This window comes from Canis lupus, chromosome 2 (assembly GCF_011100685.1).
Source record: "Canis lupus familiaris isolate Mischka breed German Shepherd chromosome 2, alternate assembly UU_Cfam_GSD_1.0, whole genome shotgun sequence".
In the NCBI taxonomy this organism is placed as follows: domain Eukaryota; kingdom Metazoa; phylum Chordata; class Mammalia; order Carnivora; family Canidae; genus Canis; species Canis lupus.
In genome coordinates, this window is record NC_049223.1 from 64,162,275 (window position 1) to 64,190,114 (window position 27,840).

At 50.1% G+C, this 27,840-nt stretch overlaps 2 long non-coding RNA genes across 4 annotated transcripts in view; both read right to left on the reverse strand.

Moving 5' to 3' along the window:
* LOC119870331 overlaps positions 1-27,840 on the reverse strand; it is a 108,713-nt gene that overhangs the window by 31,726 nt on the left and 49,147 nt on the right. The window lies entirely within an intron of this gene.
* LOC111092900 overlaps positions 1-27,840 on the reverse strand; it is a 29,328-nt gene that overhangs the window by 914 nt on the left and 574 nt on the right. Inside the window, exons 2-4 of one of the 2 annotated variants that reach the window (XR_005355807.1) lie at positions 2,961-3,225; positions 1,379-1,465; positions 916-1,009 (exon numbers count right to left, since the gene is read on the reverse strand). This is a non-coding gene — a long non-coding RNA (uncharacterized LOC111092900). Of the gene's footprint in view, positions 1-915; positions 1,010-1,378; positions 1,466-2,860; positions 3,226-27,840 lie in introns of both variants that reach the window. The other variant, XR_005355808.1, reaches the window with a different exon arrangement.

Sequence of the window (27,840 nt, forward strand, 5' to 3'; positions counted from 1 at the left end):
AGTTTAAAAACGGAGAGGCAGGCAAGAAGCCACGTGATGTCTTCCCCATGAAGGGCCTTAGCTCACGACTCAGAGCTGGTGGGAAGTAGGGTGAGAATACAGCCTCCAGATTCCCAAAGCAGTGGCCCTGCTTCTCTCGCTCCCCGGGGGAAGAGAAGCAGGCTGGTCTGCCTCAGCCTATCCCTTCCCCTGGTCTAGGATCAGTCCTTGCCTTTGAAACCTCTCTACATCAAAAGGGCATAAAATAGGTCAGGACGACTGCCTTCCAAGTCTCTTGAGGACCCACGAAACTTCTTCCCCTGTCCATCTCGAAGTGGCCCCTTCCGACCTGCCAACCTCTCTCCCGTGGCCCTCAGAGTCACAGCTATAGCTGCTCACCAGAGCACCTGCCCACTGTCCCCATCTTCCTCGAAGCACTGGCCATGTTATCTCCGTCCTGCTTCCTGGGACGTCTCCCCCACCACTGGCCTCAGCATCGTGGCCAGGGCCGCACCACTTGTCTCCAGGTCTGTGGGGGCGGACAGCAGCCACAGACCCACCACCAGATGGGTGAGTGGGAGGTACTGCACAGGTGCAGGCTGTACGAGTTCCTACAGAGGACCACAAAAGTGATCACCACCAGTGCCCTTTATGAAGCACTTATTCTGCACCAAGATGCAGGTGTCTTCATTTGATTCTCCAGGGAGAAGTCAATTAAGGATGGTGGCTACCATCATTATCCTCCATTTTATGAATAAAGAAACGGAGGCTCAGAGAGGTTAACTGGTTGCCCAAAGGTCACATAACTGGCCTGAGCTGGGATTTACATCACAACTGTCTGACTACAAATCTCTCATGCTTTTCATTGCACTGAGTTATAAACACTCCCTGGGGGCTTTCTCCTGCAAGGGCACCATAAATCTGACTTGAGCTTACTTGGCCTGAAGTCTTATCCCTCTCCTAGGGATAGGATCTCTGCTGCCTCCCAGGGTCAGTACCAGGCAGGAGGGCTCCAGATGGAAGGGCAGATCTGTGTATAAAATGAAAGAGAGGGCAAGAGGGAGCAGGTCCCGGCAGTTTGATGAGGTCACTGGCCAGATTGGCTTCCTGGGTTTTCCGAGCCCCAGGTCAGTGTGAGGAGGGCAGTGCAGGAGGAGGAGCAGAAGAAAAGAAGGGGAGGAGGAGGAGGAGGAGGAGGAAGCAGGCAGACCCAGTGCAGAGTGCCTGCCGCCCCAAATAGCTTGTGTGCGCCCGGACACGAGCTCCCCCTTCACACACCATCTGAGTTATCCCCGGGGAGGAGGCTGGGGCCCAGGAGGTCTATGATGTTTGGGGGTTTCAGGCCGCTTAGACGGACCAAAAGAGAAAAGAATTTCGTTCCGCCCACTTATCTCCTAACCTTATAAACTCAGGATTAGCAGATCAAAGGCGGATTTGGCACAGCTGAGGGACGACAGTGGCTTCGGAGAACAGTTTGGGCTCCATCCTTCATGATCAAATAAGCTTAAGTCATTGATAAATAAACGACGTTTTGAATTCCTCTAATTGGGCGTGCGGGTCATGCCTGAGCCACGCCAGGCCGGCCACAGGGCAGAGTTAATGAGCTAGAGGGCCCCGGGGATCCCAAGAGTGGGATTTCAGGGAGCACCTTGGACAGGGGCAGGGGTCCTTGCGCTCTGAAGGGCGTGTGCTCTGAAGCCAGAAGCCGAGGGTCGGAACCCCCAGCACGGCCACGGACGAGCTGGGTGACCCCCCCGGGGGTTCTTGTAACCTGTCTGCATGTCCTGGGCTGTAAGATGGGCTGTAAGACCGCGGTAACAACGGTAACAACCAGCCGCTACTGAGAGAGGGGCCACCGAGCCCAGAGCGCATGCTCCCAAGCAGGTGGAGGCCAGCGCTGGGGGTGTCTGGCAGGAGGAGGGCAGGGTCCCAGCATGAGGCCAGCATTGAAGCCAGTTCTTCCCACCTCCTGACTTCATCGCTTTGGGCCTCAGCTTCCTCATCGGTAGAAGTGTTACCGCGGGGGGAGAAGCAGTTGCTGCACTAGAACAGCTGGCGAGCGCTTAACCAGTGGCCGCGGTTACAGCCTTAGGGCCCTCGGAGCTTGGGCCACTCACTACCTGCTGATCGCAGATCCTGTCCTCCCTCTCCTCCTGTTCGGGGCCCCTTATCCCTGGAACTACATTTCCCAGACTCCTTTGCCAGCCTGGCTTTTCCCTTGGCTTCTGGGTCAGTTTGGCCAACTGGAGGCACAGCAGAGAGTGCGAGGAGGGAAAAGCCCAGGGATTTCTCCCTTCTCCCCTGCATCTCTGCTTCCTGTGGTGTCTCCCACAAAAACCTCATCAGGTCTATGGTCCTGCTCCCACCAGATAGCCCCCAACTAGATTCTAGCCCCTGCCCCAGCCCCCGGGGCTCTGGCAAGGCCAGCTCATCTCTCTGCCCCCAGCCCTGGGTGGTAGCAGCTTCTGGCTTCTGCAAAGCTCCTGGACATCTTATCTTGCTCTGACCTGTCTTATCTAGTCAATGCCTTCTATTGAATTCTCTCTCACTGAAAGACCTGAGGTGGGGCACCTGGGTGGCTCAGTGGTTGAGCATCTGCCTTCAGCTCAGGTTGTGATCCCGGGGTCCTGGGATCGAGTCCTGCATCAGATTTCTTGCAGGGAGCCTGCTTCTCCCTCTGCCTATGTCTCTGCCTGTCTCTGTGTGTCTCTCATGAATAAATAAATAAATAAATAAATAAATAAATAAAATATTTTTAAAAATAAAAAGCCCTGGGGAGATTTCTGGCTGGTGAGGACCTTGGTCATTTAGCATTATTAATGCAGCGACCAATCTAGCAATCTCTCTTAGCCCTGTCCTCACCCCTCAGGTGGATGCCTACCTGAGGGGTTACAAGCTGGCCTGCAACCAGCCTGACAAATAGGGGACAGGGGTGCTCGGAGGGCTGGCATTGGGGAATCAGCCATCTGTCCGTCAAGCACCTTCACATCCATGATAGCATGTGTGTTCAGTTGGAATGACTGGTCCTATTGACAGGCAGACAGAAGCCCAGGAAGATGAGATACTAGAAGATCTTGGGCTGGAACAGAAGGAGCCATGGAATGAGGTCTGCACACTGGGAACTGCCCTTGGGCAACCAAGTGATCTTGAGAATGCCTCTCTCTCAGCCTCAGTTTCTCCATCTGAGAAATGAACAGCTTGAAAGAGGTGATCTCCACTGTTCCTTCCACGTCCACGTTGTGGTTTCTAATGATTCAGCAAGAGGAGAAAAAGGGAAAAGAGAAAACACCCCTGAGCTGTGGGTTTTGGCTCTTAATCCGAAGAAGTCACCAAGTCAGGCCTCCATGCATACAGAAAATACTCCGTTCAGACAGGGTCTAGGTCCTGGCTCTGCCCTAACTCCCTGTTTCTCCATCAAAATAAAGCCCAGCAGTTCCTGCCCCCAAAGGTTGTGCAGATTAAGTGATGGGCTTGGGGCACCTGGGTGGCTCACTCAGTTAAGCGTCTGCCTTCAGCTCAGGTCATGATCCCAGGGTCCTGGGATCGAGCCCCGTGTAGGGCTCTGTGCTCGGTGGGGAATCTGCTTCTCCTTCTGCCTCTGACCCTTTCCTGCTCCTGCTTGCTCTCAATCTCTCCCTCTCAAATAAATAACTAAAAAGAAAAGAAAGAAGAAGAAGAAATGGACCAAAAAGCACTGAGCACAGACTAGGCACTCCATAAACATAGCCACCCTGACGCTGAAACACAGTTGGAAGCAAGGCAGGAGGGGTAGAGAAGCTGGTGGACACCTGACCGAAAAAGATGTTAATTACCCAGGATCTGCTGCCAATCTACCCTGTGACGGACACCCTACCTGCTGGGGACACTGCCCCAGAAGAGGCTGGGAGTGATGAAAGCTGGCACCCCCAGCAGCCAGATGATGTTTTTCAGCAGCAGAGGAATTTGAAAAGGCTGCAAAGGTTACATCCTCACACGGAGTCTCAGACACGTGCTCGCCCCCCTCCCCTGGGTTCAGCCTTACTCAGAGCCAATACCTGGAAGGGGAGGGGGGAGCTCCCCATGGGAGGTGGCCACACAGGTGTCAGAGGTGGCCAGCTGCTTTATTTGGCTACACAACAGACAGCCTGGAACGATGAGCCTCCCACACCCCCAGCGGCTGCCCGGCTCGAGCCAGCGCCCCCCCCCCCCCCGCCCCCGGTTCTGGGCACAGATTGTGTTAACATTGCCTCTGGCCACCCAGCAAGGGAAGGGGTCCTTGGGTGAGGGGGCTGGACAGGTGGGTGACCAGCCTGCTTCTTTCAAGCCCCCAGCTCACTCATATGCTTTGGCTAAAAATAATACCTCCCAGGAGGCCTGCTGCTGCTGGCACAGCTGGACCATGCATAAAACATCGGCAGGTCAGGTTTCCTCCTCTGAATGGCTCCATTCAAAGCACACAGGGGTGAAAGGTTTATGGGAGGGATCACTTAGCTTCCTGAAGGGACTGGAGCAGTCCTGGCCTCTGCCTGGGCCCCCAGCCTCCCTGCTCTGTGCCTAGCACCCTGGCCCCTGCCTGCACAGAGGGGTCCCAGGGGCAGCTGGCTGGCAGCAGCTTTCTCCTCCCGACTGTCTCTCACACCTTTACCTGGACCTCTTCATGAAGGAAGAGAGCTGCCCTGGCAGGTGTCAGCCAGTCCTGGATTTGAATCCTGCTTCTTCCACATTCCGGCTGTGTCCAAGAATACACCGAGTAGCAGGTGAGGAACTGCTGCTCAGAGAGGCTGAGTGAGTTGCACAAAGACACACAGCCCATAGCCAAGCTCTCTGACTCAGAGCCATTTACTGCTGTGCCCTTCAGTCATGGTCCAAGGGCAGAAAAGTTCAAGGGAACGGGCCTTAGAAGAAACGCCCATGGGACGTTTTCATGAGCTCCATGATTCCTGCGAGGGATGGAGTCAGGGCCTTCCCAAAAAAACAATCCCCCTGCCTCCTCTCTCCCTACCTCTCTCTTCCCTTGCCTTTAATTCATTCTGTTTCCTTTCTTTCTGTGCTCTCTTTATTCACTCAACAAAAACTTCCTTATAGTTCCTTAATAATAAAAACATCTGCTCACAATGCTCACAATAAAAAACATCAGTGTTCCAGAAAAGTCGAGTTAAAAGGATGAAAATTTCCCATATTCCCCCTGTCCTGATTACCTATCACTGTATAACAGACCACCCCAAATTTACTGGCAGAAGGTGGCCACATAAGGCATGCTCCCAGACTCTGAACAGGGCACAGCAGGGATGGCTTGTCTCTGCTGCATGATATGGGAAGCCTCAGCTAGGAAGACTCAAACACCTAGGGACTGGAATCATCTAGAAGCTTCTTCATTCACATATCTGGCTCCTGGGCCAGGATGAGTCAACTGAGACTGGTGACCTAAGCGCCTGCTCATGGCCTCTTCATGTGGCTTAGGCTTCTCCACAATGTGGTGGCCTCAGAGGAGTTAGGCTTCTTACCTAAAGGCTTGGGGAACCAAGAGAGGACATTCTGGCAAGTGAAGGAAGCTCCATGGCCTGTTTGGTGGTTTTTTTTTGTTTTTTTTTTTTAAGGTTTATTTATTTATTTTAGAGAGAGACAGAGAGCAAGCAGGGGAATGGGCAGAGGGAGAAGACAAGCAGACTCCCTGCTCAGCGGGAAGCCAATGCAGGGCTGCATCCCAGGACCCCGAGATCATGACCTGAGCTGGAATCAAGAGTCAGATGTATAACGAACTGAGCCACCCAGGTGCCCCGCTCCATGGGCTTTTATGATCCAGACTTAGAGGTTACAAAGTGAAGGGGTGCCTGGCTGGCTCAGTTGTAGAGCATGAAACTCTTGATCTCAAGGTAGTGAGTTCAAGCCCTGCACTGGGTATAGAGACTACTTGAAGGAAGGAAGTTATGTAATGTGGCTTCCACCATGTTCTAGTGGCCACAGCAGTCATAAGCCCACCCAGATTCAAGGGAGAGACAAGCCATAGGTTCCGATTCTCAGTGGGAAGAAGGTCAAAGGATTCAAGGCCTTGTTTTCAAATCACCACATCCAGGGCACCTGGGTGGCTCAGTGGATTAAGCATTTGCTGTCAGCTCAGGTCACGATCTTGGAGTTCTGGGATCGAGCCCCACGTTGGGCTTTCCTGCTCCGTGGGGAGTCTGCTTCTCCCTCTCCGCTACTCAGGCTCTCTTTCAAATAGATAAATAAAATCTTTAAAAATAAAATGACTACACCCTCACTCCAAGATACCAAACAATGATGTCATGGCAGATTTATTTCCTTCCGGGGACTTCACTTTGTATAGATGAGCCAACACTACAAACAATTTTGTGATCTAATTTCTTTTTTAAATTTCACATTGGATTACAAGTATGTTCTCTTGTCATTGAAAACTCTTTGTAAACATCCTATTATAATAGTGTTTCAGGCTCTAAAATAAACACGTGTTCATAATTGAAATTTTTTTTTAATGATGACAAAACTAAACAACAAATAAAAATCACCACTATCCCATCTGCCACCTGAACAGTTTTGCCTTAGTCTACTTGAGCTGCTATAACGAAATACCACTTACAAAACCAGGCTAGCTTATAAACAACAGAAACGTGATGTTCACAGCTCTGGAAGCTGGGAAGTCAAGGTCAAGGAGCCGGCATGGTTGTCATTCAACGAGGGCTTGCTTCCTGGTTCATGGCCAGCACCTCCTCCCATGGCCAGTCCTCACATAGTGAAATAGGCACAGGATCTGTCTAAGGTCCCTTTTATAAGGGCACTAATCCCATTCGTGGAGGCTCCACCCTCATGACTCAAGCATCTCCCAAAGGCCCCGCCTTCTAACCCCCATCACCTTTAGGGGCTAGGATTTCAACATTTAACTTTTATAGGGATATGTTCAGGCCACAGCAATTTTTGAACCTGATCCTTAACATTATAGGATAACCAAGTTCCCACCTCATTCTCCTATAGCATCCTTTTATTTTTTTTTAAAGATTTTATTTCTTTATTTGAGAGAGAGTTTGAGCATGGTGGAGGGGCAGAGTGAGAGAGAGAAGCAAATTCCCCACTGAGCAGGGAATCCAACCACCCCAGGACCCAGAGAAGATGATCTGACCCAAAGGCAGACACTCAACCCACTGAGCCACCCAGATGCTCCCTATAGCATCCTTTTCAATGGCTCCCTCTCATCCTATGGTATGAGTATCCAGAATCCAGTGGCAGAGGCGGAAGCTATTTCTGACTTAGCACTGTTGCAAGGGTCAATAACATTGACCTTGGGAGCACTGACCACGCGCCAGGCACAGCAGTAGGCACAGTCTTCTCAATAGCCTTGCGATCATTGTTCCCATTTTACAGCTAGTAATAATAATAAGACCTCATATTTACTGAGCTGAGCCCCTGCTATGTGGATAGCTCCTCTAAAGCTATCTGGGATCCACTCTATGGATAAGTGGATAAGTGGATATCCACTCTATGTGGATAACTCCTCTAAATCCTCACCACAACCTACGAGTTAGGTGCTCCCTTCATTCCACAGATGAGGAAACAGATATGGAGAGGTAACTTGTCCCATGAGGCCACAGCTCCTGGTAACTGGTGGAACCTGGCTCCAAACCTAGGTCTGTCCGACTTCGAAACCAGGTCTAAAACCACTGCACAAAACCACCAGATGCCAAGACTAGCTTCTGGCCGGGAGAGGCTGGCCATAAGTGTGGAGGAGACAGGGTCAGATCACTACCACCACCACCCCCGGTCCCTGCAGTGCCTGGGTGGGAACAGCAGCAGATCTATCCTCAGGAGACTTGACATGACCCCGCCTGGGCATCTGGAGAGACTCTGGGAGGTGTGCACACAGGAAGAGCTGTGTCCAGCTCAGAGATTTCTTGGTCTTCGGTGGTTTTTCGGGGCAAAGATTTGCAGGGAACTAAGTATGGCTTGAACAACCCCAGCTGGTTCTCTGTCCCATCCATAGGAACTCCGGATGGCAATGTTACTTTTCGAGGCAGTCCCACCAGCCTACCTCGCCCACCACAGCAACAAGACCTCACAACACTGTCACCTCCTTCCACCCATTGCCACCATCCTAATCCAAGCCACCACCCTGTCTCATCTGGACTACTGTGAAGACCCCCTCGCTAGCCTTCTGGCCTCCCCTCCCAGTGCCCTGTGCCCCATGTTCCACACTGCAGCCAAGTGAGCTTTATTACCATGCCCATCCCATCCAGTCACCACCTGACTCAAACACTGTAATGCTTCCCATTGCTCTTACCTTCCACTGGGCCTACAAAGTGCTGCAAGACCTGGTCCCTACCCATTTCCCCAGCCCCATCTTCCAGTTCCTTGTCACTCTGCATTCCAGCCTCATCAGCCTTATCTCAGGTCCTTGGGGTCATCAGTCTTCCTCCTGCCACTAGGCCTTTGCAAGTGCTGTTCCCTCTACCTAGAAAGCATGTCCCTCCCTCCTCCACCCTCATGACTTCCTCATTGCTCAGGTCTCAGCTCAGGCACCCCCAGAATCCGCCAGCGTGATTTCTCTGACTTTCCCACCTAGGGAAAACCTTCTGTCATAAACCTAGTTCAAATGTCATGTGTGATAATGCCACCCAGCCCCCCGCTGGACTGTAAGTTTCATAAGGGCAGGGACCTCATCTGCCCTACTCACTGGGATGTACCGGGCAAGGCCTTAGCAGGTGCTCCCAGAGAATCGGGAGCTGGCTGTCTGACTCGTGGTGACAGCCACAGAGCCCACGGGTGGTCACACTCCATTCTCTTTGCTTATATTAACTCATTTTGGTCCTCCCAAGTGACAGGGGTATTACCTTCCCCAGTGAGGCTCGGCAAGGTTGTCGCTTCCTCAAAGCCCACAAGTCACCAAGGCAACGGATGGAATTGGCGGGGCGGGGCCATCGCAGGGCCTGGAAACCCCAGCGCCACCTGCCTCCAGCCAGCCAGCAACCCGATGACTCTGACAATGTGACTGTGACGGTGGCACCAGGGCAGCCGACCCTCCAGGAAAGGCCTCGGCCCACACGCGGGACAGGCCCTTCTTGTTTGCTTTGTATCTGGTTCCTGTGCGGCAGCGCCCGCCAGAGTTGGCCAAGGCTGCACTTTTTCTATCTAATGGTTAAAATTCTTAGAGGTATTATTCTCTGCTTTGCTTGGCACCGCCACAGAACATACCTCTGATGCGGCAGGTAACTGGATAGGGTCTTGGTCACAGCAATTTGCTGAACACGAGGTTTTGTGCACAAAAACACATTACAGCACTTGGGGGTGTCTCTCAGGAACACCGCCAGCCGCGGTCGGAATTTTGTGTATCAGAGAGGAGGGAGCAGGGCCAGGGGGCCCAGAAGAGGGAGGCATGCACGGAGGATGTAGGAGCCCCGAAGTACTGAGCAAGGTGGGACCCAGGACTCCCCACCCCAATATTAACATTCAGTCTACACCTTGAGTAAGAACTCAAGCTTGAGGTCTGATGGGCCAGGGCTTGGGTCTAGCCTCACCACCCCGGCTGTGTGACCTTTTGAGAGACAATTAACCTCTCTGAGCCTCAATTTCCTCAAGTGTAAAATGAACGAAGTCAGAGGCCTTACCGCCTAGGGCCTCTGCAAAATACACACAGGGTAGGAATTCAGACCGTCTGGTCACTGCCGTATCTTTCGGGCTTGGAGTAGTGCCTGACACATAGTAGGGACTCAGTAGGTAGGTGCCGTATAGACTTGAATTGCCCCAAAGCTGTAGTCCCAGTACCCAGCACAGTGTGTGGTGTGTGCTAGTTGCTAAAAATGTATTTGTTAAATTGACTTAATTATTCACAGCTGTCCCCAAATGCCAAGCTGAGCACATGGCATGGACTACTTACTCAAAAGTGTTTTCTTGAATGAGTGAGTGGAAAGCATTCAGCAAAGGACACAGGATATAGTGCTTAAATTATGTGAGCTATTATTCCTTGTCTATTCAACAAACTTTCACTGAGGGCTTGTGTGTGTTTTTTTCCAACACCAATTCTCTGCCACCAGCTGGGTGTCCAACGATTCCCTATGATTTTGACACTAACTACCTGGAGTTAGCAGCAGACTCCGTGGGCTAAGGGCTCAGTCCCACAAGACCGTCCTCACTTCAGATGCCAGCCACAGGTGGGGTCCCCCAGTGACCCACACTTCTGCCCCAGCCACCAAAATTCAGCAATTCCCACCACCTCCTCCGCAGGTTCTAGAATTCATAGAACTCAGGAAAGGGCTTTACTTAGGATCACTGTTGTTTTTTTTTTTTTTTAAAGATTTTATTTATTTATGATAGTCACACAGAGAGAGAGAGAGGCAGAGACACAGGCAGAGGGAGAAGCAGGCTCCATGCAGGGAGCCCGATGTGGGATTCGATCCCGGGTCTCCAGGATCGCGCCCTGGGCCAAAGGCAGGCGCCAAACCGCTGCGCCATCCAGGGATCCCTCACTGGTTTGTTTTACTTAAGATTTATTTATTGTAGAGAAAGAGAGAGAACACAAGCAGGAGGGAGAGAGAATCTCAAGCAGACTCTGAGCTGAGCGCTGAGCCTGATTCAGGGCTCGATCTCACCACCTGAGCCAAAACCAGGAGTCGGCAGTCAACCAACTGTGCCACCCAGGCACCCCGTGATCTCTGGTTTATTTTTAAAGGACACAACTCAGGAACGGCCAAATGCAAGAGATGCACAGGGGAAGGTGTAGGAGTTGAGGCAGGCACAGAGCTTCCACCCCCCCACCCGGGGTGCGCCCACCCTCCCAACAGCTCAGTGTGTCCCCCAGTCCCAAAGCCCTCTGATTGTCTTAGTTCAAGAGTTCTAACAACCCAGCCTCCAACCCCCACCCCTGGAGAGGACTGGGGTAGGGCTGAGAGTTCCCACCTCTAATTGCTGGTCTTTCTGGTGACCAGACCCCATCCTGAAGCCTCCTGGGGCCCCACCCTGGGTCACCTGGGCAAAAACTAGGTGTGCTCGAATGGGCTCATTAAGAAAAGACACTCCTGTCCCTCAGGAAATAAAAGGGTTTTAGGAGCTCTGTGTCAAGAACCTCGGACAAAGACCAGATATATTCTTAATTACACCACAGCCTGCCACCCACTGTCACTATCCTGGGCACTGGGTGAACAAGCCGGAGGGGACCCCAGCCTCCTACACCTCCCGGGCCATCAGACTTGATCCCCAGCTCCCACTCACCACAAAGCCTCTTGTCAGCAGTGAGTCTCTGCCAACTTCCAGCCCCGTGCTGGCAATGAGGAAGGGACAAGAGAGGGACATCGTCCCTGCCCCTTCTGAGCTCGCACCCCTTGGCTGGAGAGAAAAGACTGGCACAGAGGAAAGGAGAAACCCGAAATGGAAGAGCGAGGATGGTGATAATGCAGAATCTGAGAGCCAGAAGATGACCATGGGTCAAGCCCAGCTCTGCCCCTCGGTGACTGAGGGCTTGCAGGTCCAGCTGAGCTGGGCGGTCTCTGGAATGCTCCACGGAAAAAAAACGTAACTTGTTATGGGGTAGTTGCCATGGGGTGGTGTCCAGCTGACATTTTTGTGCTTCTAATTGAAAAGAAAGAATTGCAAACAGTCCGGGCATACCCAGTGTGTTCCAGAAACTGTGGGCAAAGAGAAGGGAGTGATGACAGGCAAAGAAACAGAGAGAGGAACAGAGGAAGAGAGGGACTTCGGCTCCTCTTCCACCCTCCACCCGATACGTCCCTCCCCCTGTTGCAAGCTGGGCCCTCTGGCAAGCAGGGCTGAGGCGAAGTTAGAAACACAGAATCTTTATTCCCACCAAGAAGTCCACGAAAAGATGCTCAACATCATTAGCCTTTAGGGAAACGCAAATCGGCACCACAGTGAGACAGCACTTGTCACCCAGGAAGTTGGCCAGGATGAAAAAGACATACAGGGACAAGTGTCGGCGAGCACGTGCAGAAGTCAGAGGAAAGAAGATGCTTTGGACGGAACACAGCCTGGGGAGGTTCTCAAAAGGTCAAGAGTTACCATACCAGCCAGTAATCCTACTCCTTGAGAAATAAAACTGTACATGAGTGTCATGGCCATGTTCTTCACAACTGGAAAAAAAAAAAAAAGCAGAATGACACAAATGTCCATGGACTGGCAAATGGATAAAGAGAGTGGAGTAGAGCCTTATGATGGAATATTACTCGGCCAGAAAAAGGGATAAAGGGCTCCTACAGGCTGTGACACAGATGAACCTCAAAATGTGAAGTGAAAGAAGCCACAAAATGCCCAGAATAGGCAACCTATAGAGACAAAGAACATTCGTGGCTTCCAGGGCCTGGAAGGCTAGGAGGAAATGAGGGTCGTGACTGTTCCCCAGTATGGGCTTTCTTTTCAGGGCAACGAAAATGTCCTAAAATTAACCGTAGTGACCGTCGCACAACTCGGTGAATATACTAGGAACCACTGAATTGCACACTTCAAATGGATGAGTTGCAGGTATGCAGACTGCATTTCAACAAAACTTATCCAATAAAGCTTCGTGAGGAGCACAGGCGGTGGAAGGAGAGGTGGGGCAGGGAAGCAGGACCCGGGAGGCCTCAGGCCACAGTCCCTCCTGACGGAAGCTCCACTGGCCCTGCAGGGAGCTCCAGAGAATACTGTGGGGGTGACCTGGGTGTCGTAGCACCCCCGGCTCAGTCACCGGCCAGGGGCCACCCAGAATGGTGGGAGTGGACTGGAGAGCTAGGACGGCTCCCGAGGGAGCTCACAGCTGGGGCCCGCGAGCAAACCCTGCTCCTTGCCCTGGGCCGGATCCCCGATCCCCGTTCCTCGCAGCCCATCGCGAGCAGTGTCCCCGTCTGCCACACCACCATGATGCCACCCCTACGAAGGGGAAGCACGGTCACCCCTCCCACGGGGACAGCAGTCCACAGCGTCCTCAGGACATTCCTGGGCTCTAGTCAAGCCTCCCCGGCCCAGCCCCCGAGGCTGTCAGTGAAGCATTTAGTGAGCAGCTACTGCTTCTTGGCTCCTTTCCTGACACCGGGATAGCTCACACGGAGTTCCTTCCTGTGGCGGCACAGCGGCCCCCACAAGATGTGTGGGTGCATCAGCCACGCGCCGTGCGGCCCTGCCCATGCCCTCTGGCTCCCACCTGCCCACAGAGCCCCTGGAACTGCCAATCACGAGAAGGTAGCCAAGGAGGCCCACAGTGGGGAGGTGGGGAGCCCTGTCTCCTCAGCCTGGGGTCACCCTGAGTCTGTGGGCCTCACCAGCTTGCACCTCCAACTTCTAGCTCCCCATGAAACCCAGAGTTCAGGAGAGCCCAGAAGGGCAGACACTTTGCAGCTCCTCATCCCCTCTTCCCTGGATCCCTCTTTCTACAAACACCGCACACCCAGGCCAGACAGAAGTTTCTCTGTATGTTAATGGAAACGTGTGTGTGTGTGTGTGTGTGTGTGTTGTGTCTGTGTGTGTGTGTGTGTGTGCACAGGACATATGCAGCCAGTCAAAAATGCCCTCCTCTCTCCCCAGCACATGGAGAAAGGACTAGAATTTAGGCATCTGACTCCTAATCCCGTGTCTGTCCCCAGAATTATCAGACGGGGAGGCACTGCTCCCCCCACTGCTCATCTGGCTGGCTGCAGAGGCAGCCCTGAGAAGTGAGTCCTGGACCGCAGTACTGGGGCTGGGCGAGGGGTGCTGCTGGGGTGGGGGAGTCTCTGCACAGGACCTGGGTGGCCACAGCCCTCAGTGGAGGCTTCTTGTCCCCAGACACAGCCTAGATCCCTACACATACACACACACACACACACACACACACACCTCACCCATCCTCTTTATGCTCTAAGTTCTAGTCCTTGGGCCCCCAGGACAGTGGCAGTCCCTGATGGTGTGGGGGGAACCATTGGGTGGCCTAGGAGGCACCTTTCCACCTTGTTCTAGGATGGGTACAGGGACTGCCCAGTCCTCAACTCAAATCCCTCTTCCCATAGTTCTAGATTACATGTAATATCAGGGCCATCATCCAGCGCGACCAGGAAGGGCTCCACTGAAGAGAGTCCACCCTGGGGACCCCCCACAAGGCCTCTGAAGTGGCCCCCTTGGGTGCTGGGTCCCCACCTCAGGCCAGGGAGGGCCTCTGGAGGCTGTTTATGTGCCAGCTAAGGGCAACCAGCTCTGAGCCTATTGGGGAGTGGTCTTCCCAGCAGGCCATGGGGATCCAGGGTGAAGAGGGACCCAAGAGTGCCACACACTGCTAAGAAGGGGTGCTGGGGTCTGGCTGGGGTCAGACCTGGGTTCAAGTCTCCAGCTTGCCCCAAGGCCCCCTCTTCCTTGCTAGGCCCCAGTGTTTGCCACCTGCACAATGACAGAGCTTGAAGTTCTCTGCAGGCCTTTGCAGCAGAGATGCTCTAAGATGCCAAGCAGATCAATGGGAGATCCTGGAAGCGACCAGTCCCCATGGGTGGGCTGGCCCAGAGAGCTCCCCAGGCCGGTGGTTGGCCTCTCTAGCCTAGCAGGGCCCCACCCCAGCTGTATCACTCGCCCCTGAGTCTCTAGGCTCTGGGAACTCCCGCACTGTTCAAACTCACAGAGGACAAGACACATTTAAGTCCGGAACACAGACCAACATTACCTTTGGGCTAACAGACAGCTCTGTGCCCCTCAACTGCTGCTCTCCTGAGGGGCAGAGCCAGGTGCTGCTGAAGGGAATAGGGAAGGATTCTATAGGAGGAAGAGGAAACAAGCTTCAGACTCCTCAGAGATGCCCAGCCCCAGTGGCCCACCCCACAGCTCCTGGGCTCCTGGGCTCCTGGCAGACATAGCAGTGCTGTCGCCACCTCACTTTCTTTCTTGCAATCCTCCAGACCGTCATCATCCATCCATCACATGCAGCACCTGAGATGACACCTCCACTTGTTGTCAGGGGCTATCACTTTGATGGCAGATAGATCTAAAGTCTTCACACAAAAGGAAAATTCCAGAGTGTCAAAGATCATTCTTAAAAATCTCCTTGGGCTTCCTGGATGGCTCAGTCGTTTAAGCATCTGACTTTTGATTCTGACTCAGGTCATGATCTCTGGGTCGTGAGACCAAGCCCCACATTCAGGTTCTGGGCTGGGCACAGAGTCTGCTTGAGATTCTCTCTCTCTCTCGCCCTCCCTCTGCCCCTCCTCCTGCTCCCTCTAGTTTCTCTCTCTCTCTGTCTCTAAAAAGAGAAGGCAAGAGGAGAGGAGGGAAGGGAAGGGGAAGAGAGGAAAACGGAGGATAGGGGAGGGAATCGAATCTCCTAAATCTCAAAGTACAGAATAACTCAGACTCCTAAGGGATCTGACCCAGGTGTTTTTCCCACAGATCACTGTGCTGTTGGTTGGGCTCAATGTGTCTGGGGGTCTGGAGTCTATGAAAATGCTTGTCTTTGGGACGCCTGGATGGCTCAGTCGGTTGAGCATCTGCTTTCTGCTCAGGTCATGATCCCAGGGTCCCGGAATAGAGCCCCACGTTGGGCTCCTGCTCAGTGGGGAGCCTGCTCCTCCCTCTCCTTCTGTCGCTTCCCCCTGCTTGTGCTCTCTTTCTGTCAAATAAATAAATAAATAAAATCTTTAAAAAAGAAAATGCCTGTCTTTAAAAACTACACTTCCTCAGGGCAGTAAGAGATGCATTGGGGACTGAGCTTGACAAAGCAAAACCAAAGCCCCATGTTCTCTCCCTGAGAATAATAGAACCGTCAATGGTGGGGCAAACCCACCCAATCTGGATGAACTGTTAGCTTTCTCTTCTGCAAACAAGGAGCATAAAGTTAAGGGGGAGTGGGGAATTTGCAGGAGTTAAATGCCGTATGATGCAAATGCACTTAATTTGGCATCCCCACAATATCTTAGGAGCACCTGCTGAACATTTTTCCATAGTCCATGTTTCAGTAACCTCGTGGTATAAATCTGTTAACTGGGATAGGTGTTTATTGTTCTTGAAGGAGGGATTCCCAAATCTGACTCCTTTCTGAGAAACTCCTCTCCTTCCAGGACTCAGTGACAAGCCACTCCTGCCTTCAACTGCAGAAGCAAAGCTGGAGGAGCCAGGTGCTTGCTTTCCTGACTCTCTAGCAGCAAAGGTGCAAGCATGTGACTTGAACTCTCTCTCAGGCAACCAGATGGACCTCTCCAGATTCAAAGATGCAGAGAATCGGAGACTTTCTTGGGTGGGAGGCTGTGCCCATGACAGCAGGGACACTAAATTAGCAGAGGCAGCCCGGGAGCGAAGCAGTGACTCCCACAGTCAATATGGAGAAGACTGACGACCCAGCAGAAACAGTGGTGATGGACAAGTCACAGCAGAGGGAAGCAAATGGCCAAAAAACCGGCCAAGAGATGCGCAACACACTGGTGAGTAGAAGATGACGATTAGACACCCTTTCACACTCAACAGCTTAGTGACAATGTTAAAGTCCAAACCCTGGAAAATGGCATCTCTTTGAAGTGTTGTAAAACAAATGCCAAAATGTAGAAAGCTGGCGATGTACATACCCTGCCTCCAGCGGTTCTCCATCTAGGTATGTATGTACCAGATAGAGAGTTCCAACCCTGGTGTGTAGGACAGAAATATTGATCCTTTCCAGTCTGGGGGCAACCACGGGGGTTAGGCTAACTCAGTATGGGCCCGCTGCAAGCTGCAACACAAGCAGCCTACCCCTGGGCTCTCAACTCCATCCTCTTTACCCTGAGATGGGTGCATTATCATACTCTGTTTAGGCTGCAAGATGTGAAGCAGGCAGGGAAGTATTGTTCATACCTGTGCACAGGTCAGAGATTGCAAAGATGGCCATTACAGCATTGTCATAATAGGGGGACACGGAAACCATGTACCTCTCTATAATGGATGCTGTGGTGAGCTGCCTAGACGACCTTCCGTACTCGCTGCCCCATCTCCTGGGAGCCTTGGCTACTAATGGCTCATAACTGAGTTCTTCTCTGAGAACGGCCTTCAGTCAAGGGGAGCTGCCTTGCCCACCTTATATGCTTTCCCCGGGGAAGCCTACCTCCAATGACAGATCTATGCAGAGGTATAGACACCCTGGCCCCTTAGTGTCAGCTCAGCACAAAGTCAGTAGGGCTTCCCCAGCTCCAGCCGCACTCCCTCTACGATTCTTTAAGGCTTATGATGCATTTGTGCTGCAGCCCACCTTCTCTTCCATCCAAACCTGCTTCCCACAGTCCCTCACACAAATCGGTCCTGAGAGCACTCTCATGAGCCACCTGCATTTAAATCTCCATCTCAGAGTCTGTTTCTCTAGAAACCTACGTGTAACAGAGGTGGTCCAAGAATAGGCACCTTAAATTGGGATTTTGGAGCTGGATCCAAAATCCCTACCTGGCCAGATGACTGAGAGGACCCATCACTGGAGATAGGTGGAATCACAAGCACCTGGCATGGGGAGGTGTTAACATTCTCACAGAGGGTGAACTGGGATAGGAAACTGGCAGAAGGGAACACATCGGTGCTACAACCTCTCAGGCATTTGAGAGAGACTGGATGGCTCTTGTTGAGTGCAATAAATGCAGCAGGGAAAGACAATGAAAGGCTGAAGGCGATTAATCACCAGCTTATGGTGAAGTACAGCTCTCATCTCCTACAGCAAGAGGGCATAAAAAGCTCAACATCGAGCCCAGGACTTACTCATAAAAATAGCAGCACTCCAAAGAAAGCAGAATTCTCAACTGATTCTGACAAATCTGCTTATGCCCAAATTAGCCCCCTGGTTGGTCAGGGGTGGGACCTTGGCTCTTAAGATGGGGTCAGGATGCTCAAGAATCATGAAACCCTAGATCTTCCTGAACCCTCTGGCCCCACAGAAATGGCCCCTCCTCCCCTTTAATGATGCTTCCCTGGGTGCCTGTGTGGCTCAGTTGGTTAAACATCTGGCTTCAGCTTGGGTCATGATCCTGGTGTCCTGGGATACAGCCCCACATTGGGATCCCTACTCTGAGGGGAATCTGCTCCTCCTCCTCCCTTTGCCCTTCTCCCTGTTTGTGCTCTCTCTCAAATAAATAAATGAAATCTTTAAAAAAATTTTTTTAGGGATCCCTGGGTGGCACAGTGGTTTGGCGCCTGCCTTTGGCCCAGGGCACGATCCTAGAGACCCGGGATCGAATCCCACGTCGGGCTCCCAGTGCATGGAGCCTGCTTCTCCCTCTACCTATGTCTGCCTCTCTCTCTGTGTGTGACTATCATAAATAAATAAAAATTTAAAAAAAATTTTTTAAATAAAGGTTCTTCCTTTTGCTTAGAAATGGTGCATAGGCCTCGATCTTGTAAAATAGACTTGACTCCTAACTCTCCTCCTGGCCACCACCAATAACTAGGATCAGATCATAGCCTGGCCCCAGTGCTGAGTGTACAAAAGAGGGAGAGGATTATATCCTGAAGATTCTGTGGGATCTTATCAATCTACACTGACAAGAGCCAGGAGAACACAACGGAATTAGGTCCTGAGGGTTCTTAACGGAGGGAGATGGACTATAATGTTGGATAAAGGAGAGTATATTGATGAGAGCGCTCTCCCATGATGAGATTGAACACCCTGGCAAGGACCTTGGGAAATGGTACTAATGCAGTATAGAATGGATCTTATAAGCTTAGAGAAAGTGATGGACTGTACAAAGTGAAGGAGAAATGCCAGAGCTGTCACAGAAGATGGTGGAGGAAGGAATGCTCATAGACTCTGGCATGCCAGAGGGGATATACTATGCAAAGGCAAACTAACCCACCAGCTGGCTATGTTCCATGGACAGCCCAAAGGGCACTGCATTTCCCAACATAGTAGGGAATAATGTAGTGAGGTAGCCCCAGCATCACTAAGGAGCTCACACCTAGGACACCAGCCCAAGGTAGGAGATGCAGTTATAGAACAGACTCCCTCCTCACGATGGGGATGATAAGGTCTTGAATAGATACTTAACCATTGGAAGCAGAATGGTACAATCACCGTAATGAAAAGCAAATCTGCAATGGCAACCAGGAGAGCATGATCCAAAAATAAAGATTAAGGAAATTAGTAATAGAATAAGACATCTTCAGGAGGAAGATAGATGGGCAGCTAACAGGGTAATGCTCAACCTATACAACCAAAAGAAATCAAGGATGGATTATCAGAAAGCCAAGAGTAGCCACCCAGCAGCTTACTAAAGTCACGGTTCCTTGGCGAATTTCTGGACCTGGGCCCATTCTCAGACCCAGGAACCACTGACTAAAGGAGAAACTAGGTTGCCACAAAGAAGAACCCTGCAACACCATGGCAAGTATATATGGTCATAATCCCCCCAGATTTTCTCCAAAGGGATGTACAGTCCTTTACATGTACATCCACACACTTGAGAAAGAAAAGTGTCTGTACATTTCAGTGACTTTCAAATAAAGGATCTGAATTGACACTGATACTCAAGGAACTGAAGCAGAATCATGCCCCCTACCTTTAAAGAAGGATATGTGGGGACAATGGGGACATGTGGGGCAATATGTGATATCCTGGCTTGATTCACACCTGATTCACAATGGGTTCACTGAGACCCTAGACCCAACCAATGTCATTCTCCCAGCCCTGAATATATGATAGGAAGAGACATACGTGGTACAACTTCCCTACCCGCACTGGCTCCAGGGCCAGTGGTAGAGGCCAAGTGAGAAGCCGCTGACACCACCCTCCCATTCTAGCTGAGGATAGTATGTCAAAAACAACATTGCCTCCCAGGGAGAATGGCAGAGATCAGTGCCACCCTTAAAACCTAAAGGATGTATCATTTCCATCACATTCCCATTTAATTCAAACGTCTGGCTCCTAAGTAACAGGTGGTCTTAGAAGATGACAGTGAACAATTGTAAATTCAAGCAAGTAGTAGCCTCACTTGCAGCTGCCCGATGATGTGCAATCTTTGCTAGACACAGCCCCAAGTACATAGTGTGCAGCCTTTGATCTGGCAAATGCATTCTTTTCTATTCCTTTCAGGAAAAGGATCAGAAAGATTTCCCACTCATGGAAGAAGAGCAATAGTATACATTTTCAGCTTTCCCAGGGCTAAGTTAACTCTCCTGCTGTCTATCATAATCTAGTCCAAAGAGACTGGCTGGACATCCCACAGAAAATCACAGTGATCTACTATATCAATGACATCATGCTAACTGGATGAACAAGCAGTGGCAAGTATTTTGGAGGCTTTTGTAAGATATATGTATTTCCAAGAGTAAGATTCAAACCTTATGGTAAATGCAGGATGCCACCGTATCAGTGAAGTTTTTTAAGAGTCCAGTGGTCTGGGATATCCCCTCCAAAGTTAAAAAATAAAACAGCAAATTATTGAAAACTGTACCTCCTACCACAGAGGATAATGTCTAAAAGGACTTTTCAAGTTCTGGTGGCAGCATACGCCATACCTAGGAATATTGCTCCCGTCTATATACCACATGATATGTAAGGCTGCTCGTCTTGAGTGGGACTTAGAGCAGGAAAATGCTGTACAGGAAGATCTAGACTGTATTGTGAGTAACCCTGCTACTTGGGTCATATGACTCAGCAGACCCTATGGTATTAGAGGTATTTGTGATAGAAAAAAGATGCCATGTAGAATTGGCAATCCCCAACAGAAGGGTAAGAATGTACCATTTGCAACAGAAAAGTATACACCTTTTATAAAATATACACATTTTTAAATAAAAACACACGTCTTTTATAAAATAGTTCCCAAAGTGTTACTGAACCTGGTTAGAAATGAACCATCTGATCTTGAACCTCAAATGACCACGCAGCTGAGTTCCATCAGACCTGCTAAGTCAAAAGGTTGACTAGGCCCAACAGCAACGACCATACAATGAAAGTAGACCATCTCAGATCAGGAACAAGCAAGGCCTGAAAGTATAAGGAAGCTGCATGATTGGGGAGCCCACACTGCCATGTCATCCATCACTGGTTCCTCTCTTTGAACTCACACCAATGGCCTTTGGGTTGGGGGAAATCTTTTGACCAGCTGATGGAGAAGGAAAAAGCCCAAGCTCGATTCATAGGCAGGTCATTTCAGTATGTGGTACAAGCCAAAAATGATCTGTTGTTATTTTGCCATCTTGGAAGAGGTAAGTGAAAATCTTCCCAATGTCAGAGCTTTGGGGGACATGTCTGATCATTCCATTTGTGCAGGAAAAGAAGTAGCCTGAGGTAAGACTCTACATGGATCCATACGCTATTTAGTCAGAGGCTTGGAAGGAAAAAAAGCAGGAGATTGGTGTCAGGGAGGTCTGGGGAAGAGGAACATGATAGACACAAGAGAGTGAGTATCAACTGTAAAGATCTATGTGGCTTGTGTTAACTCTCATCCGAGAGCAGCCGCCATATAAGAGGCGCAAAACAACCAAGTAGACAGAACAACTTGGCCAGTCAGTGTCTGCCAGTCTCTGTAGTTGGCCACCTCAACGCTGGTAAAATGGGCTCATGAATAGAGTAGCCACAGCAGCAGGAATCAAGGCTACATATGGGCCAAAAAGGTGAGCTGCCACTTGCCAAGGTGGATCTAGCTACTGCCACTGAAGAATGTCCACTATGCCAACACAGACCAACATCGAGCCCTCAGTATGACACTATTGCTTAAAAAGAACAACCAGTCACTTGCTTGGACCCCTACCACCCTAAAAGAGTCAGAAAATCTTCTTGGCTGGAGTCAACACGTATTCTGCATATGGATTTGCCTCTCTTGCTTGCAGGATCCAGTCAGTACCACTACCCTAGGATTTGCAGAGTGGTCTATCTACTAGATATCTACTATTGCCATCTGGGATGACAATGCCTCAGATTAAGAAACCCACTTAACAGCAAAAGAGGTGCAATGGTGGGTAAATGACCATAGGCTGCCTATCACAAACCACACCACTTAGAAGTTACTGGCCTGAAAGGTGTAACCAAGATGCCAACTTGGAGAGGACATTCTGTGAGGATGGTACACCATCCTTCAGGATGTGAATAAACTCTAAAGCAATGACTACTATGCATGGCATTCCCAATAAAGTAGTTGGGTCCAGGAACCACAGTCAGAAGTGGGTGTGGCCCAATTACCGTCATTTACCATAATCTAACTGGGGGATTTGGGTTTCTCATTCCTTTAACTTTAGACTTTGTGGATCTAGAAGTTCCGACTTCCAGAGGAGACATACTTCCACCAGGGGACACATTAAACTTAAAATTATAGCCGTCATCTGGTTACTTTGGCTTCCTCATTCCAAGAGGCTAATAGGCAAGGAGTTAAGTCACTATACTGGCAAGTATAACTTCATCCTTATTAGCAGAAGGGTGTAGGGCTGCCATTATATAATGACAGCAGAAAAAAATACATTAGGAAACCAGGTAATCAACTGAGTGTCCCTTAGTATTTCCAAATTCTGACAGCAAATGGACACCAACAGTAATTATGGTCTGGGAAGAATATAATGAACAAGAGTACAGTTCCTCAATGATGAAAGCCAGAGTCACACCAGCAACCAGCAGGAAAGCCACCTAGACCAGTAGAGGTGCTAACAGAGGATGAAATGAACATAGAATGGGTATGAAAGGAACACGAATGGACAGCATAAATGGGAGATGATGAGATCTGACATGGCCTCAATACCAGCCATGGTGACAGGGGCTACAGATGTCCCACTAACTTCCCTGTTGTCATTTTTCCCAGAATACTGGAGAAACTACTCCCAGAGGTGGTGAATTTACTATGTGAAGCAGGTGGATCTGAGCAGTGCAAGATCTGGACTGTATTGGATGCTGGGCTGAGCTGCCCAGATCCCCCCTGAGGACAGAGGCACTCCCCTCTTTCCCCAACTGCCAGAAGTGTTAGCTGCAGGTGGTCTCCACATGAGTCCTCTCTGGGACTTAACCTTCAACAAACAGAGCTACCTCACCCAACGTTATGGCCCTTTCCCGGAGACAGCCTTCATCCAATGACTGGACAATGAGGGAGCATAAACATCTGGAAACTTGTCTTGATGGAGGACAACTCTGAAAGGCTCACCCCATTCCAGCGCACCCTGTAGGGATCAGCTGAGGTCTCTGTCCCAACCACATCACACTCCCACCTCTCTCTCCGCCTGGTTCTGCTTCCCTCGCTCCTTCACACGTGGTCTTCCTGAGAACACTCCCCAGCACACTTGCTGCTCACAAATCCCTGTCTCCAAGTCCGCTTCCTGGAAAGCCAAGCCAAATGGATTCAGTGGGGGAAATTTTAGGCTCTGTGATTTACTCATAAATGAAATTCCATACAGCTTTTAAAAGGAATGAACTCGAATGAGGTAGGTCAACAATACTGAAAAAAATGTAACAAATATGAACTTGTGTGAAAAATAAACAAGAAACTGATATGAAGATAGGAACATGTAAAAATGTTATCCACAAGAAACAATATTATATGCTATTGTATGTAACTGCCATGAAGATATTAAAACACAAATTTGGCTCCCTAAATTTTTTTAAAGATTTATTTATATTCATTCAGAGAGAGAGAAAGAGGCAGAGACACAGGGAGAAGCAGGGAGAAGAGGGAGAAACAGGCCCCATGCAGGAAGCCCGATGTGGGATTCGATCCCGGGTCTCCAGGATCACACCCCAGGCTGCAGGCAGCACTAAACTGCTGCACCACCAGGGCTGCCCTGGCTCCCTAAATTTATCATAGTGGCAGCTTCTGTGGAGGAGAGGAAGAAAATGAATGTAAAGGGCTTCAGAAAGGACTTTAATGTTTTAAGTGATATATTTTTTCTTCTGATTTTTTAAAAAAATTTGAAACAGAGATGACAAAATTTAGTCATATGTTAGTTCTGGGTAGTTGAGCATATTTGTCATATTGATTTCCTCTAGCTTTCTGTATTGAAATTTTTGCCAAGCTTTAAAAAACGTAATACAGGGGGCCTGCCCAACTCTTGGTTTCGGTTCAGGTCATGATCTCAGGGTTGTAGGATCGAGCTCCACTTCAGGCTCCATGCTCAGCAGGAGTCTGCTTGAGATTCTCCCTTTCTCAAGAGAAAATAAATGAATAGGGCGCCCTTCCCAAGGGAAATAAATGAATAGGGTGGTTTTTTGATACAATAAAGTATTATCAGCATTCTGAAAAGCATGAAGGTGTGCAGTGTTCACTGGGGGATCAAGAGAGAAGGAATCCATAGGTGGAATCCTAGGGACAATATTCCAGACCCCAGGAACATCCAAGCCCAGTAAATGCTTCAAGACCAGAACGGGAGGACCATCTGGTGTGGCCAGAATGGAAGGCCTGGGTAAAAAAAATGGCTGGGAAGCCTGAAAGGAGTGGATAAGGAAGAGCCTTTCCCACAAATTCGTGCACATGCACACACACACACACACACACACACACACACACACATATGCGCACGTGTGTACACACATGCCTTGGTTCTTCCTAGGAGCTGTCACCCTGATCTGGGGACTTCACACAGACATGCTGGAGACTCCACAGAGAAGAATAAGTTCTAAATTGTGCAAAATGTGGCCATGTCTGACCCAAGTGTACGCTTTTCTGGATCTGATGGCCTGTAATAAAAACACTAAATAACATACTCTTGTCAATATAATGAACCACTGTGGGCCACGACCCTGGAATCAGGCCAAGCTGGGTTCATATTCTGGCTCCACCATCAAATACCCGACTAGCCTGGAGTAAGACAGTGACCTTTCTGAGCCACAGGTCCCTCCTCTGTAAACTAGCAATGACAGCAGGCTTTCCTGTGGATGGGAAGACACTGTGGGGCAGCGCATGCAGCGTGGTCAGTGTCCAGCACAGAGCAAGCCCTCCACACCTGTCCATCTCCAGATTGCCAGGGAGGACTCTCCCAGAGCCTCCTGCCAGGTGCCCTTCCCAAGGAAAAGTCACCCTGCCTTGGGATTTAGTGAGGAAAGGAGCCCTTCCTAGACAGTCTCCAAATTCCTCACTCCCCAAACCGGAGGGGATAAAAGAGTTCCTTAATTGGTACCACAAAGACTTTTCCACGGAGAAAGAAATAGAACTTCTAAATTAAAGGCAGATTTCTCTGCAGGAGGGGCAGCTGGCCTGAAGCCGGAACCCAGCTGCTGAGCCATTTTCTGGGAGGGAGGCCAGAGTGGAGGGAATAGTGTCTGGGGAGTGCATGCACCCCACCCCAAGTTGCCTGAGTGTTCCTCATGTTTGCTATCTGATGGGCACCTTACAGGTGGTTGGCCCTGCCAGTGCTGCCTGGCCGTATTTCCAGCTGTAGCTTGGCCAGGCTGGTTCCTTGTGATGGGGCCCTGGGAAAGAAGACAGGCTCAAGGAGACTCCAATCCAGCAGGCGGGCAGAGCCCTGCTTCAGGAAGCTATAACCCCCAGTGCAGGCTCGCTGGGACAGTGGGTGGAAGAGGGGTACATCAAGGTGTGCTCCCCATGAGAGATGGGGAGGCCACCAGAGACCCACTGAGAGGTCTCCCGGTGCATGGCTGGGCCTCCTGAATGGCCTCTGGTCTGAGAAATGACCAGGAAACCAGAACCAAGTACAGATTTCAGGAGGCTCAGGAGCCCTGTGTTTGGGCTACATGAACATTCAGTCATACACTTACCATGCTTTCATACATTCATTTGTCGAGAATAATTTGGGAGCTCCACCACATGCCCCAGGGTCTGGGACTCAGCAGTGACACAGCCTGGCCTCCTGGACTTTTCAGGGAAGTAAGGCATGAAGCTTGACTTGTGTGCAGGCTGCCACAGGACTGGGGCTCCCGACCCCTCCCATCCCAGGCCACCTCTGCCCCTAGGCCTGGCATGGGTCTACTATACCATATGGACCCCGCTGGTTTCAGACTGAACCCTAGTTTTGCAGAGCTGAAATGCTGGGTCAAAAGTCTACCCTTGGCCCCTAATATAACCACTGATTCAGGTAAGGATGATCAATTAATGTGTTAAAAACCATTAGGTGAATTGTCAATGCATAACTGAACATTCACGTTGTACAAAATAAGACCTTACAGATTTCCTTCAGGCCCAGGAGGAAAAAAATGGAACCAGAAAGGGTAAGGCGGTCCCCACTCCAACCCAGGAGTCAGTCATAAGTGAGAAACAGTGGGACAACCAACGAGCTTTTATCTGCCCACTGATACCATTTGAAGCTCTGAGCTATCACAGGATATGCTCCAGCCAGAAGATGTTTATTAGGGTCCATCAATTTGAATTCCTGTTAAGAGGATGTAAAACAAGCTGAATGGTGACAAAAGGAAGAACCCCACTAACCATGAGCCACTCCTTCATCCAGCCACAACAAAGGGTACTGTGCTAGATGGAAGGCAATCCAAGGGACAGGTGCCCCCAGGCACTGCAAGGTCTTCCACTTACACAAACTGGCTACAACACATTGCTAAGAGAGCAGATTTCCTTACCAAATATGAGGTGGGTATCAGATGATATTTAGAAATAATGATTTAGGGACGCCTGGTGGCTCAGCCCCCATGATTGACCAGCCTGTGCCAGGGAGGTGTGCAGGGCCATCTGCAGAGACGCCCTCAGAAGTCCTCCCTCTCTCCCCCTCTCTGGCTGTCTCCCCCTTAGCTGCTCCCTGACCTCCAGACTCAGTGTCCAACTGTCTGTCTACTTGGAAGCTCTACTTGGATGTCCAACAGCAGTCTGGAGCCCACCATGCCCCCAAGAAACAGCCCTCACCATCACCTGCCCAAAGCTCTGCCTCAGAAGTGACCCCACCGTGGGGCACCTGGGTGGCTCAGTGGTTGAGCATCTGCCTTCGGCTCAGGTCGTGATCCTGAGGTCCTGGGATTAAGTCCCAAATCAGGCTCCCTGCAGGGAGCCTGCTTCTCCCTCTCCCTGTGTCTCTGCCTCTCTGTGTGTGTCTCTCATGAATAAATAAATTTTAAAAAAAAGAAATAATGATTTACTTCATTAAGTGCGATGATGTTATTTTAGCACAATAGAAAATGCTCTCATCTTTTAAAGAGGCACACTTGAGTAACCAAAAAAAAAAAAAAAAAAAATCCAGAATGCTCATGGTTCCTTGTGGTAGACACAAGATGGCCTCCAAGAGTCTCATCCCCTGTATACATGTCCTGAGGGTGAATATGATGTGATACCACTCCTGTGCTTAGGTTACATTATGTGGCAAGAGTGAAGGAATTTCTCAGACATCCTTGTTCAGCTGACCTTAAATTAATCAAACAGACAATTATCCTGGGTGGGCCTGACCTAATCAGGTGAGCCCTTTAAAAGAGGGCCTAGAGGCCAGAGATGGAAGCCGTCAGAGAGATCTGAAGCAGCAACAGATATATCCCTGCTGGCCTTGAAGAAGCAAACTGCCATATTGTGGAGGCCACATGACAGGGAACAGAAGGTGCACTCAGGGAGCTGAGGACTTCAGTCCTACAACCACAAGAAATTGAATTCCACCAACAATTCTGTAACTCAGTAGAGAAGCCCAGAGTTCATATGAGACTCAGCACTAGCAGACGTTCTTGCTTTCAGCCTGGTGAGACCCTGAATAGAGGGGCCCCCCAGCCTGTGACTGGACACTTGACCCACAGAAACTGTAAGATCATAGATTTGTGTTGTTTTAAGCCATTCGATTTATGGCAATTTATTATGCTTCTTTATTCATAATAGCCAAAAGCCAGAAACTGCCCAAATTTCCTTCAACTCAAGAATGAATAAAAAAAATTGCAATACACTCTAAAATTGGAATCATACTCAGCAACAGAAAAGCATGAGCCACTGGTACATATCATGGCTTGGGTGAACCTCAGAAACATTATGTTGAGCAAAAGAAGCCAAATACAAAAAAGACTGTAATTCTATATTTATATTCCATGATTCCATTTACATGTTATTTAAGAGCAGGAAAAAACTGAATCTGTGGTGATAGGAA